At 52.1% G+C, this 17,769-nt stretch overlaps 1 protein-coding gene across 1 annotated transcript in view; it reads left to right on the plus strand.

Moving 5' to 3' along the window:
- The window catches only part of ACBD6 (acyl-CoA binding domain containing 6), a 74,277-nt gene that overhangs the window by 53,002 nt on the left and 3,506 nt on the right, over positions 1-17,769 (plus strand). The window lies entirely within an intron of this gene.

Here is a 17,769-nt window from a genome sequence, read left to right on the forward strand (position 1 = left end):
GGGATGGATTCGGGAGGGATGGATTCGGGAGGGATGGATTCGGGAGGTGCTGTGCTGCCGCTTGGATGCCGCAGCAAATTTGGATTCGCTCGCGTGGGCAAACCACGCTGGCACCGGCTGTGCGTCTAAAAGGGACTCTGGTGGGAGATGCCGACGGGTTCGATTGATTTCATTAATTTAATAATCAATTTAAATCCACTTCTCAGTTATTTTTCCAAGGAAGGGTTGTTTCCCATTTGTTAGCAACCATTAAATATGTTCATTTGCAACTAGATGTAACCTTTATAATAATAAGTTCAGTTCTCTTGCTAACCAGATGCACAATATCTGTGCATGTTTATTTAATTGAACTAAGCGTAGTTTAACCTACTTCATTCACACTCTTAATTTTTACATTTGAATTAGACTTGAAAACAACAACTGAAACGTTTATTTTACTGGACTGCCAGTTGTTTTGTTTTCACTCGTGCCTAAGTGCGTATGAATGGAAATAAGAGTTTCATTTAAAAGCCTTACAAGGAACTTTGCAAATGGTCCTTAAAAATCAATTGAAATCTCACCGTAAGTATGGGGATGGGGCTTGGTTTTGGAAGGGGGGAAATAAACAGAATTTTATTTGTGTTTGTGAATAACGCACTCATGAAAGGCGATGATTTCTGACACATTCTGGTAGTAAACCTTCCGGCCCAGGTTTTGTTAACAAAATCAAGGGTTTTAGGAGCAAAATGAAGGAGTGACTGAAGATGAGGACTACTCATAGGTTTCAGTTCTGCTCTTAAGCATTCTTAAGACCTAGCAGGTCCATTGCCTCCTACTTCATTTTTATGCAGAAATAGTCCGAAGCTAGTCTAATGCCTCAAAAGAGTTGTTACAGGAGTTTATCATGGGACTTACCTGGTGATTTTCTCTAGATGGCAGGCATCAGATGCACACTGCTTGAAAACATACGTTCTTTTTCATTAACTGCAGTGATTTTATGGGATTGTATTCTGCTTGAGCCATCGCTGAGGATAACCTAATTTCAAATATATTATTGAAGTATTTTTATTTTAGCAGGATAATAATAATTTTATGCCTTTCAAGCACTAAAAAACATTAGTTTTATTTTGTAGGAGCTTCTAAAAAAGAATTTTTTCATGATTCCAAGTACAACTTTTCATATAAACTCTAAAGCCCCATTAAAACTGGTAGAACACATTATTTAAATTCCTTCTTGTCTTTAAGGCTTACTTGTTTAACTGGACAAAACCTGTAAAGCTGCTCGGTAAAAGTGGGACAAGACTGAAGATGACACAGGAGGCGTGCACAAGGATGCTAACCCACTTGTGGGGGCTCTAGCTGGCAGCTGGGACAGTTTCAGTTCACACCTTGTGCTTTTCAGGTTTGGGCTCTTGATTGTTTTGTCTTCCCAGATTACTGAATGAAGGCAAGATTCTCACTAATGTAGGCTTACGTGTGGGCAGATCTTATTAGAGGAGGGAAGACCTAGGGTGGAAAAGGACAGCATGTCCTACTGGTCAGAGCGTGGGGAGCTCAGCATCCTGAAACTAATCCTAGCTGTGGGCTGTGCTCCTTGTTTGACCTTGAGTAAATCAGACAGTCGGGTTTTTTTTTCTGTGTGTGTCTCGGTTTCTGTAACTGTAACATGGGAGTATTATGTGCATATATCCCTGGGTCTTGCCTAGATTAATAAATCAATATTTGTAAAGTAAGCCTCGATAAATGCTAACTGTATTATTACGTGTGCTTGAACCTTGCGCAGAAGTTTGGGAACACGCCTGCATTTCTGCTGTGAGAGTGCCTGGAGAGCATCAGGGGCTCTTGGCCAGGGGTGGTCGGCTGGGAGAGACCACTTCGGGTTGTGTTCGTCCTCCCAGGGGATTGCCTGTAGCACAGATCTGCCAGGAGGTCTTGAATACAACTTTTCCACTTAACATGCTCCCCCATCACCCACTGTCAGCAATGAGATTAAATTCTGTGCGACTGCAGAGGACGTTGCATGATTAAAATCCTCTTTTAGAAATTAATATGTACCATCGCTCTGGAGTACGGTGCCTCTTCTCTGAGAAGGGTATTGTCTCCTGAGCACTCAAGGTGGGAAAAGCCACCAAGTGAAGCTGTCTATCTTGGAATTTTATGCTGGTGCACAGTTGCTCTGCTGACAGCTACCACTGCATAAAATCACAGGGACCTGGGGACTTCTCCCTTCACAGGGTCAAGGTGATGTGGAGCACGTTTTGCAGGATAGTAAGAGGAGGGTTTCAAACTTCAACAACGGGAAAGATTTCCTGAAGGAGAGGGATGATCCAAGTCCACAGCCACCCATTCTCCATAGCAAGTCTCTTCCACATCTGGGTGTCCTGAGCAAAAGCCCCTTGCCCCCAGGTGTGGCGTGGCAATTCCTTACCTTGCTGCCCACATCAGACCAAAGAAATCAGCAATCAGCAATGTTTGCACATCCAAATGCAGCCTTCAGCAGGCACCAGACTCTGGTGCAGCCACCAAGGTGCCTTGCACACCAGCTCTCACCAAGCAGGGCTGCTCGTTTGGTGCAACCTGAAGCTCTCCAGTTGCCATTTCCATTCTGCTCCAGGTGCTGGGAGCCTGTGTGGCGTGACCGGCAGGCAGAGTGAGTTATCCTGGGTGGATTGACAGTTTTCTGGAGGAGCTTTGCTGGAAGCAGCTGGTATTTGCATACCCCCGCTGAACACAGCCTGCATGCTTTGAGAAAAGGGGCTCAGCAGCCCTGGCTGCGCCCTGCAGCCTCGCTTTTCACACACACCTCCCTAGTGCCACGCAAAGCAAACAACAAGAAGGGAGTCCCACAGGTGTTCCCTCTTAATATACATGGGGATGTGATTGCTGCCAGTTTAAATCCTGCAATGAAGGGGCTTCAGCCCTCTGCAAGGCTTCAGGCCCTGTTAGTGAGGGTAAGCACCTTTGCTGCTGTGAATTATCCATCAGCTGAGAACCTACTCACGTTGCCAGCCTATCCTTTGGGGTCAGTGTCCACAGGGTGAGTTCCCCTGCCCGTGGCTGACATCACACCTTGCTGGCTGGGGTAGGGGGTGAAAATAGCAGCCGTGTCTGTTGTACAGCCTGGGGGCTTGGGGTTAGAGCAGGCTGAAGTGATGTTCCTAGGCTTGTGCTGTGCTGTTAGGCTGCAGGGGATTGTTTCAGGTCGCTGTTAGTGGGTGGAAGTCAGTGAGGATTTACATTCCTTATCTTTCTTTTACGATATCCAAAGAAAACTTGAAAACCTCATTTAAAAAGGGAGGGGAAGATTCATCCTTTTAAAAACAGGAGTCCTACTTCTTATCTGTTAATTTTTTTTCCTAGTGTTGGTGTAGACGTTCATAAAAGTGTGTATTTCAGAGGGGAGAAATCTGATTTAGGGGAATGATTTTTCATCTGAGGGTGTATATAAAACTGTGCCTTTATTTGCTGTTAATATTTGCCAGGCATTTGAGTCTAAAATGAACTTGTTAAAGCACTCTGCCTTTGCTGCCTTCAGTGGGTGGCAGGCAGCGCTTCTGCTGCTATTGCCAAGGCTTCCAAAGAATTGGAATAATAATTTCTGGTGTGAAATCAGGCTTTGCTCAGTTAAACTTTCATGGTTATTTCTAATCTAAAAAATAAACGAAAAAAACCTCCTGAGCATCTTGAAGGAGTCTTTAAACAACATAAAGGTTGCAAACCTTTTTCTTCTTCCCACCAACAAAAGCAAGTTTTATAAATAGTGATTTATTTTTTTTTTTTACTGGACCGTGTTTTGTCTGCCAGCGTCCCACTGTGCTTGGTTCTCCTGTTCCCCAAGTTATGCAGGAGCCCCCAGAGGGCTCCAGGGGCTGGGCTTGCTCAGGACCCTTGCTGTAGCAGGCTTCTTGTACTTCAACAGCCTGATCTTCTCTCACCTTCCTCACCTGCTCCGCGAGGGCCCTCGCTTCCTGCTCCTGGCTGTGCGGGAGCGGTGGGGTTTAAAAGGAGCTTGTTCCTTCCCTTCCCAAAGTCCTGTGGTGTTCTTAGCTTAATTCAGAGTGTTTTGGAGAAGTAGCTGTCTTTAGGAGTACGTGTACCGGCTGATTCAGGTATACAGGCCGAGGGCTCCAGACTAAAAACGTGCAGATATCTGCAGAGTGGGCAGACGTCCAGCACATCGCATCCAGGCTGGAGATGCACCTTCTGTGTTGTCTGCAGAGCCCAGGGCATCCCGCTACCCTCACCTGTGCACTTCTGGTCATTCCTCTGCAGTAATATTTCCTCTTTGGTTCTGAAACGGTGTCTTTGCGATTCGGTATAACCCAGGCATGTAAAGCTGCAGGTTTTACAGTACCATTGCCACCCCCAGACCCCATGCAGGTGTCTCAGGAGCGACAGGCTGCCGCACACAGCTCCTCCCAGCTCCTAATTCAACCCCTGCTGTCGAGGCATATGCCTTCAGTCCTGCCATCCTGACCCGCTCCAGTCCTCGCTGCGGAGCCACTGCAGCCGTGCCCCGCGCTAATTCCCCTCCTGTAGCTTCAGGCACAGGGATGCGTGCCTAGCTGGAAGGCACGTGGCACGTTTGGAGGCCTGCTGGCAATGTACAGCCCTGGAAATGCCTGGACAAATGTGCTGTGGGATCGCAGGGCATGCTTTTCCCCACGCCTGGCAGCTGGAGACACCCACAGATCAAACACTGAACACGTGCGGGGCGTTGATCCGTTTTACAGGTGGGGAAACTGAGGCACGGAGACGTTGGGGCTCAGCCACCGGTCATGGCAGAGCCTTTCCCTTTCCCTCGCAGGCTTGTGGTTCCCAGCAGCTCAGTCCTGGTTTTCTTTCAGAAAACCGAGAATCTGGGGGAACTCAGAAAAACGCGATCTGAAAGCAGGCACACGGTTTCCAAAATCTGGCATTCCGCGGCTGTTAACGGGAGGGTTGATTTGGGTCAAAATGAACACAAACGCTCCTTTCAGACCACTTCACATTTGGTTTATGGACCTGTTAAGGCAGCAGGATAATCCCTTTAGTTTACCCGTGTAATTCCAAGTGAATATTTATTTTAAAGTGACTTCTGTGCCCTCCATCATTAGCAGAGGTTAGTAATGCATCTCCCAGCTGCCAGGCCCCACGCAGCAGCGGCTGTCAGTGGGAGGCTTTCTCCTTTTGTCTCCTTGCGGGGTTTTTAAATGAACTCTTGCCGGCTTAACCCCTCCAGCTCACATCTAACCGCGGGGAAGAGGGTGCTGAGGAGGGTGCTGAGCCCGGGCTGGGCTCCGGGTGCTGGGCACACAGCCCCACTGGGGGAGGACAGAGCCGGCAGCGGGTTCAAGGACGTGCTCCCGCGTTAATGTGCGCAGACATGCTCCTGCTCCTGTGCTGATTGGCAAGGTTAACCCGGGAGGGCTGCAGCTTTTTCAGCTGATTTGATTAGACCCACTGCTTTATCCCATTTCCCCCACCCCCTCGGCCCAGCACCTCCTGATCCTTTTAGCGCAGCCCTTGCTCCGGTAAGCAGCCCTTCGGATCTCACCCTCCCCCCCCTCCCCCCCCATCCTTTTCCAATTTTTGTGCAGAATTTTGACAGAGTAAAGCAGATGATGCAGCCCTAAAGGGAAGAGCAGGTGGCAGGGCGTCAGTCTCAGGGGTGTGTTATTGTTACTTGTCAAGGGGCTGCCTCCTCTTCCTCACTCCCCCTGGCTCTGCCTGCTCATGGGTGAGTTTGGGGACCGGAGGGTGAGGCTGACGTGGCCCCAGCAGGATGCCCATCACCCTCCAGTTCCTCCCCTGCCTCCAAAACTGGGGGCAGGAAGGAATTAGGTGGCCAGCAGGCCCAGGTGACAGCTGCTGGTCCCTTGGTCCCCTGTAGCCCAGAGGCTGCCTCAAGTCCCGGCTCTGATGCTTTGACGTGGGTTCCTTCATCCCACAGATGCAGCCTCGCTAGCACACTGCGGAGTGGTCCCAAAGCCACGCAAACCACGTCACACTTCAGCAGCAGTACCCACGGTTTTTCTGGTCAGAGGTGGCTGCGGTCCCCTGGGAGCAGCACAAGTGGCACTGGTCCCAGTGCCAGGCTCCGGGGCTGCTGGAGCCTCCTCCAGCCCCGCTCAGCGATTCTCTCGCACCGCACAGGCAAATGCTTTGTGTGCCTCTGGTTGTCAGTTCTGGGCTCCATCCCTCGTATTAAGCTGATGTCTGTCATATTAAATACTCCAGGGGAATTTGGAGCCTTGTGTCAGCGTGCATAAGTGCCTCTTGCCAAGTCTCTTTAGTCCTCATAAATAAATAAGTGAAGCCAATAAATTACAGGCGCTCACAAAACCAAGAGCGCCCAAACTCCCAGATGGAAATTACCGGGGAGAGATCGGCACTGCTGCGTTTTTGGGAACCCCCCACCGACCTGGGGGAAGGTCCACCTGGGCTCTTTGTCACACCTTCATCGCCAGAACTGACCTAAACCGTGGCGGGGTGAGGAGCTCAGCACAGCCCGGGGCTGGGTCCAGCGAACAGGACCGGCCCCACAGACCCGCCCTGGGGAAGCAGCGCGGGCTGCAGACAATCCCCTGCACGCGATGTATTAAACCTTGACACACTGCGTTACTTAAGAGGTCTCGGGGAAAATTAAAACCCTTTCGACTGGGTTTTGCAATGCAGGGGAAATTTTAGTGACATTTAAAAGGTTTCTCTTGTGTTCCTCTAATGGGATAAATAAAAAAAGGCTTGTTTTAGGCCAGCAAATGGGGGGACAATCCAATTTCCCTGATTCCATCAAGACACTCTTAAAGCATTAGCTCGTGCGGTTTTAAAAAAAAAAACACACACAACAGACTGACCCCTCTGCCTGATGGCTCTGAAAAGTGTCCTGATGCGGAGGTATCCATCCCACCCGGCGCGATTCATCAGGGCACGCGGGCAGCACTCCTCGATCCACTCCTCTGCCCTTAACCAGTTTAGGAGGGCAGCGGCCCCGTGGGTGGGGAAAGCAGCGCGGGAGGGGGCACGGCCACCACTTCATTACTGACCGCAGCCGTCCACGCTGCTCTGCAGGGAACGGATGCATGGTGACACGCTCCTCGAGTGTGGTGCTTTTGCTCTCAGGAGGGGAGAAAAGAAAAATGACGTTAACCGGTAACGTTTCTGATGAAAGAATGAAATCTGAGCGGGCCCTTTGCGTTTTTACGCGGTGTTTGGGCTCAAAAGAACTACAGGTTCCCCCCGTGGAGCGCTCTATTTGCAGCTCAGAAAGATTAATGTGGCAACACTTAGGTGGGAGGGGGCTCTGGGGATGGATAACGGGAGGTACGGCGCCTTTCACCTCGGGGTCACCGCTTCAGTTCTGCCCCGGCTCAGTGGCCACCACGGGTGGGTGCCATCTGCTCCCCCAGCAGCCCGCCCCGTGCTCTGGGCTGGTCCCAGCTCTGCACACTGGGACAGATGTCGGGGTCCCAACAGGCTCCCGGGGCTTTTTCAGCAGCAAACGGGACGGGGCCGCTGAGCTCAGCCCCAGCCTTCGGCTCAGGCCGGGCGGCGCTGGGGGACCTTGACCTCCTGCCGTGCTCACACGCCCCGTGAGCGGCGAGCCCGTTATCCCTGCCACGGCTGGGGTATCGCCTTCAAAAAGCAGGGCATCCCCGGCCATAAATCTGTCTGTCAGAAAGCCGGCCGCGGTTTTCCCTGCGTGCCTCCTGATCCTGCTGAATTGCATTAGGAGAGCTGCTATCACGCTCTGAAAGAGCCCTTTACAGCGAAGAGCGGTTCTGCATCTCGCTAAGTAAGTGATGACAAACCAAACTGCGTGTATTCAGTCTGGCTATATTTTAGTGGCACTGTGGTTCCTCTGAGAAATCCCAGTTACTGACAGTGTGATGACCCGAGGCACTTTTCCCCAGATGTTTTTCCTATCTTTTTTTTTTTCCTTCCATATTGGCACTCGATTAAAAGCTGGTTGGAAAGCCGACCGTCTGCGGATGAGCAGCACTAATAAACCTTTATCCTCGCTATTTCTCCTCTCTTCCATCAGGAAATGGTCCCAAAGATCGTAAACCGAGAGGGGAGTTCTCGGAGTACAGCGCGGAGCTGTGCCGGGTGGTGGATGATAAAACGAAAGAGCAGCTTCGTGCACTAAGGGCCTTATAAAATTTAAAGAAATGGTGAATTAGCTACTGACACAACTCACAGAGGCTGCGAAAAGGCCTTTAGATGTCACAGCCCGTGGAGGTGAAGAGGCAGGAGCCTCTTACGTCGACTCCGGCCGCAGCTTCCCCTGGCAGTGGTCCACTTGGGGCAGGATCCAGGCTCTGATGCCTTCCCCCTCTGGCAGACGGCTTCGAGTGCGCGAACGCCCTCTCTAATTCCAGATTAGCCACAGAGAGCAGCCATCGGGCTTAAGGAGCAGGCGTGCTCGGGAGGAAGGGCTTGTCTGGAGGCTGCGGGGCACGGCACTGACCTGAGGTGCTTTGGGGTGTCTGGGCCAGGTCCCTGGTACCACGTTTGCTCTGAAGGAGCAACAAAAAACCAGCCTGTTGGGCTGAGGGCAGTGGGCTTCTGTAATTCGGCTGCCCACCTACCCCAGCCTTCCCCAGGGCATAATTTAGTAAAAATCCAGGCATAATTTAGTGGGTTTTTATAACACCGAACCCATGGTTCGGGCCATCCGAACGCAGAAAGTTTTGATTTTGCACACCAGGGTGAAGAAGGTTTATGAGACCAAAACAGAGTCTCCAGATTCTTTATCCTCACCAGTTTAAAAAAACTCCTGGTGCACATCTCCCCACGCTTGTTCCTCCTGGTCCGTGCCCAGCACTGCTCCTGGCTGTGGTGCAGGGATGCAGGGATGCGTTTTGCATCTCCTCCTGTGCAGTATGATTGCAGATGTGCCTGCGGTCGTGGGGACTGGGTTCGGGAGGCTGAAACCTCCCTCCCAGCCCCGCAGGCACGCTTGCACTCCTGCATGCCTGCAGTGTCTCAGCTTCACCCTGCCTTTCTCACCCGGCCTTTGTCTGAGCTGGGCAGACCCGACGTATCTGCGCAGACACCTGCGCCGAGCAAACTCCTGTGCTTGGTGCTGCTCTGGCCCACGCAGGGATGGCTTCTCTGCTTTTCTTTTGTTTCTTTATCTCTAATGGCCACTCAGCTGTTGGCTTTGAAAATGACACTTTAAGCAGAGAGGACATCAAGAGCTGCAGGGTGGCAGCTCCCGTGCCATTAAAGTTGCCAGTTAAAGGTGCAACACCTCCGTGGCCACCCACGGCTGTGGGTTCAGTCCTTCCTAGGAAAAGCGGTGATTTACAAAGTCCTGAGCCCCTCTGAACTCTTTTAAACACAAGCCTCAAAGTTGGAAAGAGCTCAGGTGAACAGAGCAGCAGCAGCAACGCCCTCAGCTTGCGCCCACCCCACTAATTCTGGCATCCCCGTGGAGCATCCTTCTCTCTCACGGGGCAGAGCTGGTGCTGGGGGACTCGCAGCTCGGTGCTGGATCTCACCCTGCTCACGGCATCGCCAGCCTTGCTGCAGGACGGGGGAGCCGTGGTCAGGACGGTGCCTGCTGCCCGCTAAGCTCCCCGCTCCCGGCCACACGTGCTGCCCCGATAGCCGACAGCCGGTCCCACGCGGGCACGGCGCCAGCGGTGACTTTACAGGCTTTGTGGCGGAGATTATTTAAAGGAGATTAACCCTTCTAAACCCCTTAGATTTTAATTATTTCTGTATGTATTTATAAAACCCGCAGTCTGCTGGTTCCAGGGCACAACTGCCCCAGTCCCCATCCGTAACCTGGATTCGGGAACACGCAGCGCGGCCCTATTACAGGGCAGGGCTGGGCGGGGGGCCTGCCGCTTACTTATTTATTTACTGCCTCGCTGGAACAAGCGACATCCAAGAGGAGCTGAAACATTCTGCTTTCCGACTGTAAAAGGAGCTAATCATGAGGGTGGCGTTAAAATAACGCTGCATTCATCGAGCTGTTTGTGAGCCCTCGCTAATTGTTTCACTTAGGGCAGCCCTGCCCTTAACGCACGCTGCTGCCTGTGGAGGTAGGCTCGCTGCACTGGCAAGCAGGAGAGGGAAGGAAAGGGAGTCCTGCTTTGTTCCTTCGGTCTTTTATAGTGGTGTTGTCAAATGACAAAGCCTGGAAAATCGCCCAGGTAGTGCTCAAAGGAGAAAACCAAAGGGCGTGCGCCTCCATCCTTTGATGCTTTCTCTCCTATTTGCCCTGTTAGTGCTGGGCTTATTCGTTTTTTTTAGAGTTAAGGAGAGATGGAGGCAAGGTTTCCACTCTGCGCGTGAGCTGTAAAATCCAAATATTTCCGTCTCACGGAGCACCCCGGCTAACCTCGGGTGAGGCACGGTGGTGGCACGGTCCCTGCACGGTGGTGGCAAGCCGTTCCCCCGGGGACGTTGGGGCAGAGATGCTGCACAACCCTTAATACGGGTCACAGTCCCGGCCTGTGGGCGATAGCCCTGTTTCTGTGCGTGCTGGGATTGCTGCTGAAATATGATGGTATTGAAATGTGTCTGCTTGTTTCCTAAGTACAGACATAAAAGGTGGCTGTGAGAAAGAAACAGACGCCAGAGCATTACGGACCCCGATGATCTGAGAAAAAAATAGGTCACTGTGAGGACATTTCCTAAAATGAGATGATTTTATTTATCCTTGCACCTCGAGCAAGGAAATAAATGCCGATAGAGCCAAGGAGCCCATAAATATTTTTTTTTTCAGGGAGAACTCTTCAACATGCACGCGGTCCCACTGCTCCGGTAGTGCCCATCTGACCAGTAGCAATTAATTTCTTATCATGGCCTTTCCATGAGCTAAGAAAACATTAACGTCCCTGTTAGGAGGGGAGATGCGCCCGGCTCCCTGCTCTGCCCCGCTGCCTGCCAGGAGCAGCTAAGTGGCAAGCTCAGGAAGCCTTCAGTTTTCCTTCGAGCTGCCCCAAAGATTAATTTATCTTTGGGGATTTGGGGACCCGCACGGGCAGGGGCTTCAGCTGGGAGCACCGGACCCTTGTGCTCAGCCCCGTGCCCTGCGGCAGGGTGGGGGGGAAGCAAAGGGTTAAATTTCGGGGCTGTAGAAGCAGATTGTGTTTTCCTTCTATGATGTGGGCTGACAAGACATCAGTATTCTATTCATCTGTTGGGAATTAGGCTGTTAATCCAATCAATGACTCTTGAGCGAGCCGCAGCCTGCCTCCCCACTGGGGAACAATCGGATCAGACGGGAGATTGTTTAAGAGCAGAGCGCGGTCCCGGTGTCAGGTGGAATTTCCAAGCGTTCCCTAGTGAGTTGGGGATGGGAAAGCTGTCTCAGCCCATTTATCCTGCCCCTTAAATAACCAGGTATCTGCTAAAGTGATAAAGCAGCACAAGAGCAGAATGGGGAGCGACGAACTTTTGCACGGGGGGGCAGGGAAGCGCCGGGAGAAGAGATATTTGAGCATCACATAATGCAGGGCTACAAAGGAGAGAAAGGGAGCAGCTTTCGGCTGTCCTGTTCGCAGCCCGTGCTCATACCTAGGCAGTGTGATACGGCTGGCTCAGCTGCAGCACTGCCTGTTGCAGCTCGAGGCACGGCTCCTTCCAAGGTTTGCATCCCCGTCCTTGCAGTGGGACAGCAAACCCAGATTTTCCAGGTTTTGTGTTACACTAACACACCTCTGGGATGACCAGGAAGGTGCCTGATGCTGGAGGTAACCGAGAGTACCGAATATTCCTTGGGGCACTACAAACACAACCCCCCGGCACAGCAATCCGGTCATCCTGCGGTGAAACAGCCACGCTGCGGGGGGATATCGAGGTGCGAGCGCTGGGTGCTGATGGCAGGGGATGTGATAAAGCCCACTGAAATCGCACGTGGAAACTGAGCTGCAGCACGAGTCGGAAACTAGGGTGGTGGGGGGTTAGCGTAACGCTGGCCCTCTGAGCTCCTGGGCCAACAGGGTTCGGGGCTGTAGCGGATGCAGGCTTCGAGGGGGAGCGAGTTCCTAGGCATCAGATGCCCTCTGAGCTTTCTTAGATCTGCCTGTAGCAGTAGGTTTGATTGCCTTCAAATCAGAGCACCTAAATGAACCAGGAGCGTATCCTCAAGCCACGGGCACGGGTAGGGAGGTCCCCAGACTGAAGGATCCCCAGCTCCCCGGCTCGGCTTTAAAGGGCTGCTGCATGCCTCTTCCCTCCATCATAACGGTGAATCAAACAAAAGCTAATGCAATTTTCTTTGCCTTTCAGTAGCAGATTGTGCTGTAAGGGGCCGTGCCATTAGAAATGTAATAATTGCTTCTCTATGCAGATCTAATTTATCCGGGAGGCACTTAGGAGATAGCCCCAGTGATAGCCTGGTGATAGGCTCTGGAGAAGGGCTCAAGAGGTGATGATAAAGATCTGTCTAGCACCTTCCAGCCTGGTGGGTATCTGCCTTGAAAGGATATAAAGGGGAAGGAGAAAGAGCTCCTGGAGAAGGACAGCTCAGCACCAGGAGCAAGGGGCACCTGCCAACCCTACCTGCCTGCAAGATTTAACTGGGGATCTCATTACGGGATATCCAAGCCCCGCATGGGTTAGCTTGGGTTGTTGCAGACCCCAAATAACAGCTGCGTGTGGCCGGTGCCTGGATTTGGGTTTTGCTTCTGCTGGAAGTTGCCATGTGTCCTTGGTCCTTGGGGCCTTTCCAGCCAGTCCTGGGGGCACGTCGTGATGCCGTGCAGCAGCCTGCCCTGAACAGCGGTGACGTTGCCAGTGCTTCCCAAACACCAGACCAGCAACCATCCGTGCACGGGATGCTCACTCTAAAACAGCAGGTGAAGTGGTCACAAATGTGGTTTGCTTTCTCAAAATCGAAAGCTGAGAAATGGAAGAAAACAGCAAGGTCTGCTTCATTTTCCTAGGGTGAGAGCAGTTGGGGCTGCTGGACGCTCTCGCGCGAAGCTGTTAGGTGGCCTTGTTCCTACACTTGGGCAGTCGCTGGTGCTGCTGTAGGGCTCAGGCATCCAGTTCCAAACGACACCGCTCTTTATGCCAGCGTTCACACACACAGCAATTCACTCAGCTATTGCCCCGACGGGGCAAGCGTTCATTCTGCAGGTGTTAATGGTACGAGTCCAAACCCAGGCTGCTGTGTGCAAAATAAGCATAAAAATGAAAATACAGGCTGTGCTGGGCCATCCACTGAGTTGCCTGGTGGAGTTCGGGCAGCTTCTACCAGCCCACGTCGCTTGGTTTCGCGTGCTGGTGGGCATTAGCATATAAATTCTGGCTGTAGTCTCACCCGCAGTCATCCTGGGGCTAAAATCTCAGAGAGAAAAGGAAGATGATGAGGTTAAAGTAAATTGTTGGGAAGTTGAAGTCTAAAGTGGAAATAAATGAGAAATAAAACCGTTTTTAAAAGTGGAGGGAAGTATTTTCTTGCGATTTTTCATCTCCCTGGCTTGAGTGAATCTGTGTCGTGTGGCTGCGGAGATTTATATTCACAGCTCCTAAGCAGCAGTTCAGAGTCTGTATTATCCCAGCCCTTTTTATTCACTCACCTTCTAAAGACGTAGTGTAAATATTTATCTTCGCTGGCCCATCCATGCTGCCCAAGCCCCGCGCTGTTAAACACCCTTATCACCTCATCGCTCTTATCTGCTGCGATCCCTGCCAACGTTTGGAGCCTGCGAATGGGGACGAGCACGCGCCCGTTAACATCCCACAAATGATCAGAAAAAAAAGGTGTCGGGAGGAAAAGAATACCTTAAAAAAGTTCATGTGCTATCTGTCAGAAGGGGAAGCTTCCTATTAGTGTTTTCTGCTGTCGTCTGCCCAGCCCCGGGTTCATCGCCGCGGACCAAAGCTCTTGGCTAAGCAGAGGCATCTCCTAACCGAAGTGCTCAGCCGTGAGAGAAGGGACCGGCTGCCCTGTCTGCACACTGGTGTGGATTTATTGCTCCTCTGTGCAGAAGAAAGACCCAACGTGGAGCCACGCCTGGCTTTGTTTTCCCTGCTAAATGAAAGGTGCAGGTGTAGGGGGTTACCCCCAGGCGGTGTCCGTGCCTCCCTCCCATGGGCAGGGGTTTTTGGAGGCAGCTGGGAGAAGAGACAAGGTGGGTGTGGAAGATCCCTGTATATATAAAGCTATTTTAAAAATGTCTATATGTATGAAAACAGTGCAGTCAGCCAGTGGCACATCACCACGTGGCAGAGGAAGCCGTGTTTGGCGGTGTACACGGCTGTGGGGCTCGGCGCAGACGTCACCGTGCCGCTGCCTCCCCATCAGTACTTCCAAAAACCTCGTGTCAGGTACACCAGGGAACAGGAATCCCCAAGGAACGAGCTGGGGATGGAAGCACGGGTGTAATCCTCTCCCTTATAAGACCAAATTGGCGTGCAGTGGCCATAGTACCACTTAAGGGATAAGACAGTCGGTCCATCTGCGCTCGCTCCGTCTTCCCTCATTTCTCTCGCTCAAATTTCTCAGGAGCGCCGCGCAATCCCGTTATCCCATAAGTTACCCACTGCTAGCTGGATTTCCTCGGAGCGACATCTGTCGCAGACCTTGCACGCAGGAGGCACCGGTAGTTTTGCAGCATCTTCGTGTCGGTGGTTTGGGTAAGCACAGACATTTGTTATTTTTGAAGTTCTTGGCTCACCACCTGCTGTTCCTGGGTATAGTGCAACGGCTCCCAAAGAGGAGATTCTTGCAAGACAAGCAATATTCCTTCATTTGCATTCTCTGTCTTCATATCAGAAGGATAAGTTGTTGGCTGAAAGGTGTACAAGCGAGGGCACTGTCACGGGGCCACACGCACAGACCAGCGGCATTGCAGGCTCAAACCTGGCTCGAGATGTTCTCTGCAGGAGCCCGTCCTTCGTGCTCCGGAGCACGTTCAGTGCCCGGGTGTTTTACCAACCTCCTCACACCTCTTGGGCCTCTTTGCAGCCTCGGCAGTGGCCTCAGACATCCTCTTGTCTGTCTGTCCTGGTGGGTGATCTGTGCCGGAGGAGGTTTGCCTCCCTGAGACTGGTGGTGGCTGCGGGCTCTGCCTCCAGCTGCAGTGCTTGCTCCTGGCAAGGGAATCCCCAACCGTATCCAGCAGCGATGCAGCTAATTTTAATATTTTAAAGCTAGCCAGAAGTGTGCTGTGCTGTTGTGAGGCTTTGCTGGACCAGCCACGTGCTTTTTTTTGTGGTTACTGCTGAGTTCTGCTGGGGGCATGCAGCCCCGCCGCCGTCCCGCTGCAGTGGATGCTCGGCGTTGGGAAGCGAGAGGAGAGCTCGGAATCGATCCGCTGTGTGTCAGCCTGCAGGGCTCGAGCATTTGAATGCAGAATTGTCCTTCCTGCCTTTCTCTTTTTTTTTTTTCTTTTTTTTTTTTTTTCTGTCTGCTTATATTCAAGCTGTTCCAACAAGCACCTCCTTATATAGCGAGGGGTGCTGCTGAAGGGGCTGAGGGACAGGCGTCTCTCAGGGCCGTGGCCACTTCGAGCAAAGCTGCACAGAAACACTGAATGTTACGGCTGTGTTTGGTTGCAAAAAAAAGCCAAAAGCTAAATCGGAGCGAGAAAAAGTAAACAGTCACAAATGCCCCCTCTGGCTTGGTGCTTTATGTAAACCAAACAAAGAAATATCCCAGTCGGTTTCAAAGGAGAAAAATGATCAGCTCCCGCCTCACTTCGGGTGGTGTCCTTTGCACCAAGACCAGCTGAAATTCACCTTGAGACCACGTCTGCGCATTGCATTTGAACACAAGCGTTTCCAGAGCCTGGCAGGTGGCATTCATCTACCGAAATTTCCCCAGCAAGACCCGTAACACTTATTTTCACGGCCCATCCGCTTAGTTCCCAGGTGCGGGCGCAGCACCCTGAAGGATGAGCGTGGCCGTGCCTGGTGCCCAGCCGCAGCACACGGGGGGCTCCAGAAACCCAAAGCAACGAGGGGCCGCCGTCTACAGCCTCCGGAGGGCATTTCAAGGCCCTTAGCGAGGGACCACGCCGGAGCTTTTTCCATTTCCCTGGATTAAAAATTGTCACGGAGGAAACAGAAGCGAACAGCATCGCGTCGGAGAAGTGGAACAAATGGCATTCGGCCAGCGGTCCGGCTCAGAGGGGAAAAAAAACCAGTGTAAATAAAGTGTAAACAGCGTTTGCATAACATGGGATTAATAGCTCTTTTTAAAAGCAGCATGGGGATTGAAGAGACGCATTTTGTGTGCCAGGACCTGCCCAGGAGCCCAGCAAAAAGGCTGGTCAGGCAGCCTGACGGCGGCTCTGCTGAAGCAGCAGCGTTCAGCGCAGGCCTTTGGAAGAGGAACAAATGTCTGGAGCATTTCTGGACCAGCCCTCGGCATTTTGCAAGGAGCTTTGAGGCGCAGCTTTCCTCCAGGCAGGGATTTCTGCCAGGGTGCCCGGGTCCCGATGCGCCTCTCGGATTCGATCCACCTGCGGGTTTTTTTTTTTGTCTCTGTTGCTGGCTGAAATTTTGAGAGCAGTGATGCAGAGCGGAGCTCGCCTCCCATCCCCCAGCCCGCGCACACCCTGCATATTTTAAAGCCTGCCTCTCCGATAATTCACCCGTGCTGCTGCCGCCTCTCCTCCTCCTCCAGCCCGGCTCCGGTCCGTGCTGTCCCCAGCAATGCTCCGAACCGCTCTGCGGCTCTGCACCAGGTCCAATTCCTCATTAACACAGAGGAATTAACAGCTGCCATCCATAGATGGGGTCTGTGGACACCCCCTTGCATAGCCCCCTCCCAAAGTTTGGCATCGCAGCAGGGGCTGGGGTAGGAGCTGCAGAAATAGGGTCCCTGCGCCATGGCACCACCAAGCATCATTAGCTCCATGGTGGCAAGGGGAAGGAAAAATCTCACCCGCCACCTTTTGTCCCAAAAGGATGTGAAAGAGATGCTTGGGCAGCAAATGCCTGCTCTGGCTGCTGTCTCTGCTGCTCCCATGCCATCTTGGTGCAGAGGCCTAGGGCACAGCAGCTCTCACCCTACACCACGGGTTGTCCCTCGTTTCTCAGCTGGATATGGCTAAAGTCTCTGATATTAACCGGCTTGGAAACCAGACATCTCCAAGCAGCAGTTTTCTGTGTGGTTTCTACCTGTTCTCCTGTCCTTTTTTCTCCTTTTGCCATCTCCAGCATCCACGGTGGGCTGTCGAATTTGCACCTTAATCCCAAAGATGATGGTAATTAAAAACTTAAGTCTCCATAAACAGATGCAAATACATTAAGGAGGCAAGGAGCTGACTTAGAGGCTAATCCCTGTGGGGCAGTGAAAGCGAAGGGGACAGTAATTCCTCCCTTCTGTTATTTCACCTGCTCCCGTGGCAGGACAAGGATGCAGCATGGGGAGGTGCCAGGTTTGTGCTGCTGGGTCTGGGGATGGGACATGCGTCCAGCGTGCGGGGAAGAGGAGGGCAGGACACACCAAGGGCTGGTGTCTTCAATCCGAGTTTGTTTTTTTTTGTGGTTTTTTTTTTTTTTTTTTTTTTTCATTGTGTCCACTGTGCTGAGCTGTACTGGCACCCAGGTGCGTTACCTGATTCCTGACTAGCTGGCTGAGGCTGTGCTTGCTGAGCAGCTCTCAGCGGGCATCTACAGAGGCAGATGCCACCAAAGCCTCAGCATTAGCGGGGGTCCCAAAGTGAGGCTGCAGGAATGAAATCCTTCATTTTTATGAACTGAATTACACTCGTGTCATGACGTGACCCACGTGTTGTTATGCCTGGCTAGGTGCTGGCTGCCCATCAGTATGGACCGATGGTGGATGGTGGTTCAGAGCCTGGCCCCTACATAGCTGGGTGTCCAGGACTGTTG

The sequence above is a fragment of the Oxyura jamaicensis genome, chromosome 8 (assembly GCF_011077185.1).
Source record: "Oxyura jamaicensis isolate SHBP4307 breed ruddy duck chromosome 8, BPBGC_Ojam_1.0, whole genome shotgun sequence".
In the NCBI taxonomy this organism is placed as follows: domain Eukaryota; kingdom Metazoa; phylum Chordata; class Aves; order Anseriformes; family Anatidae; genus Oxyura; species Oxyura jamaicensis.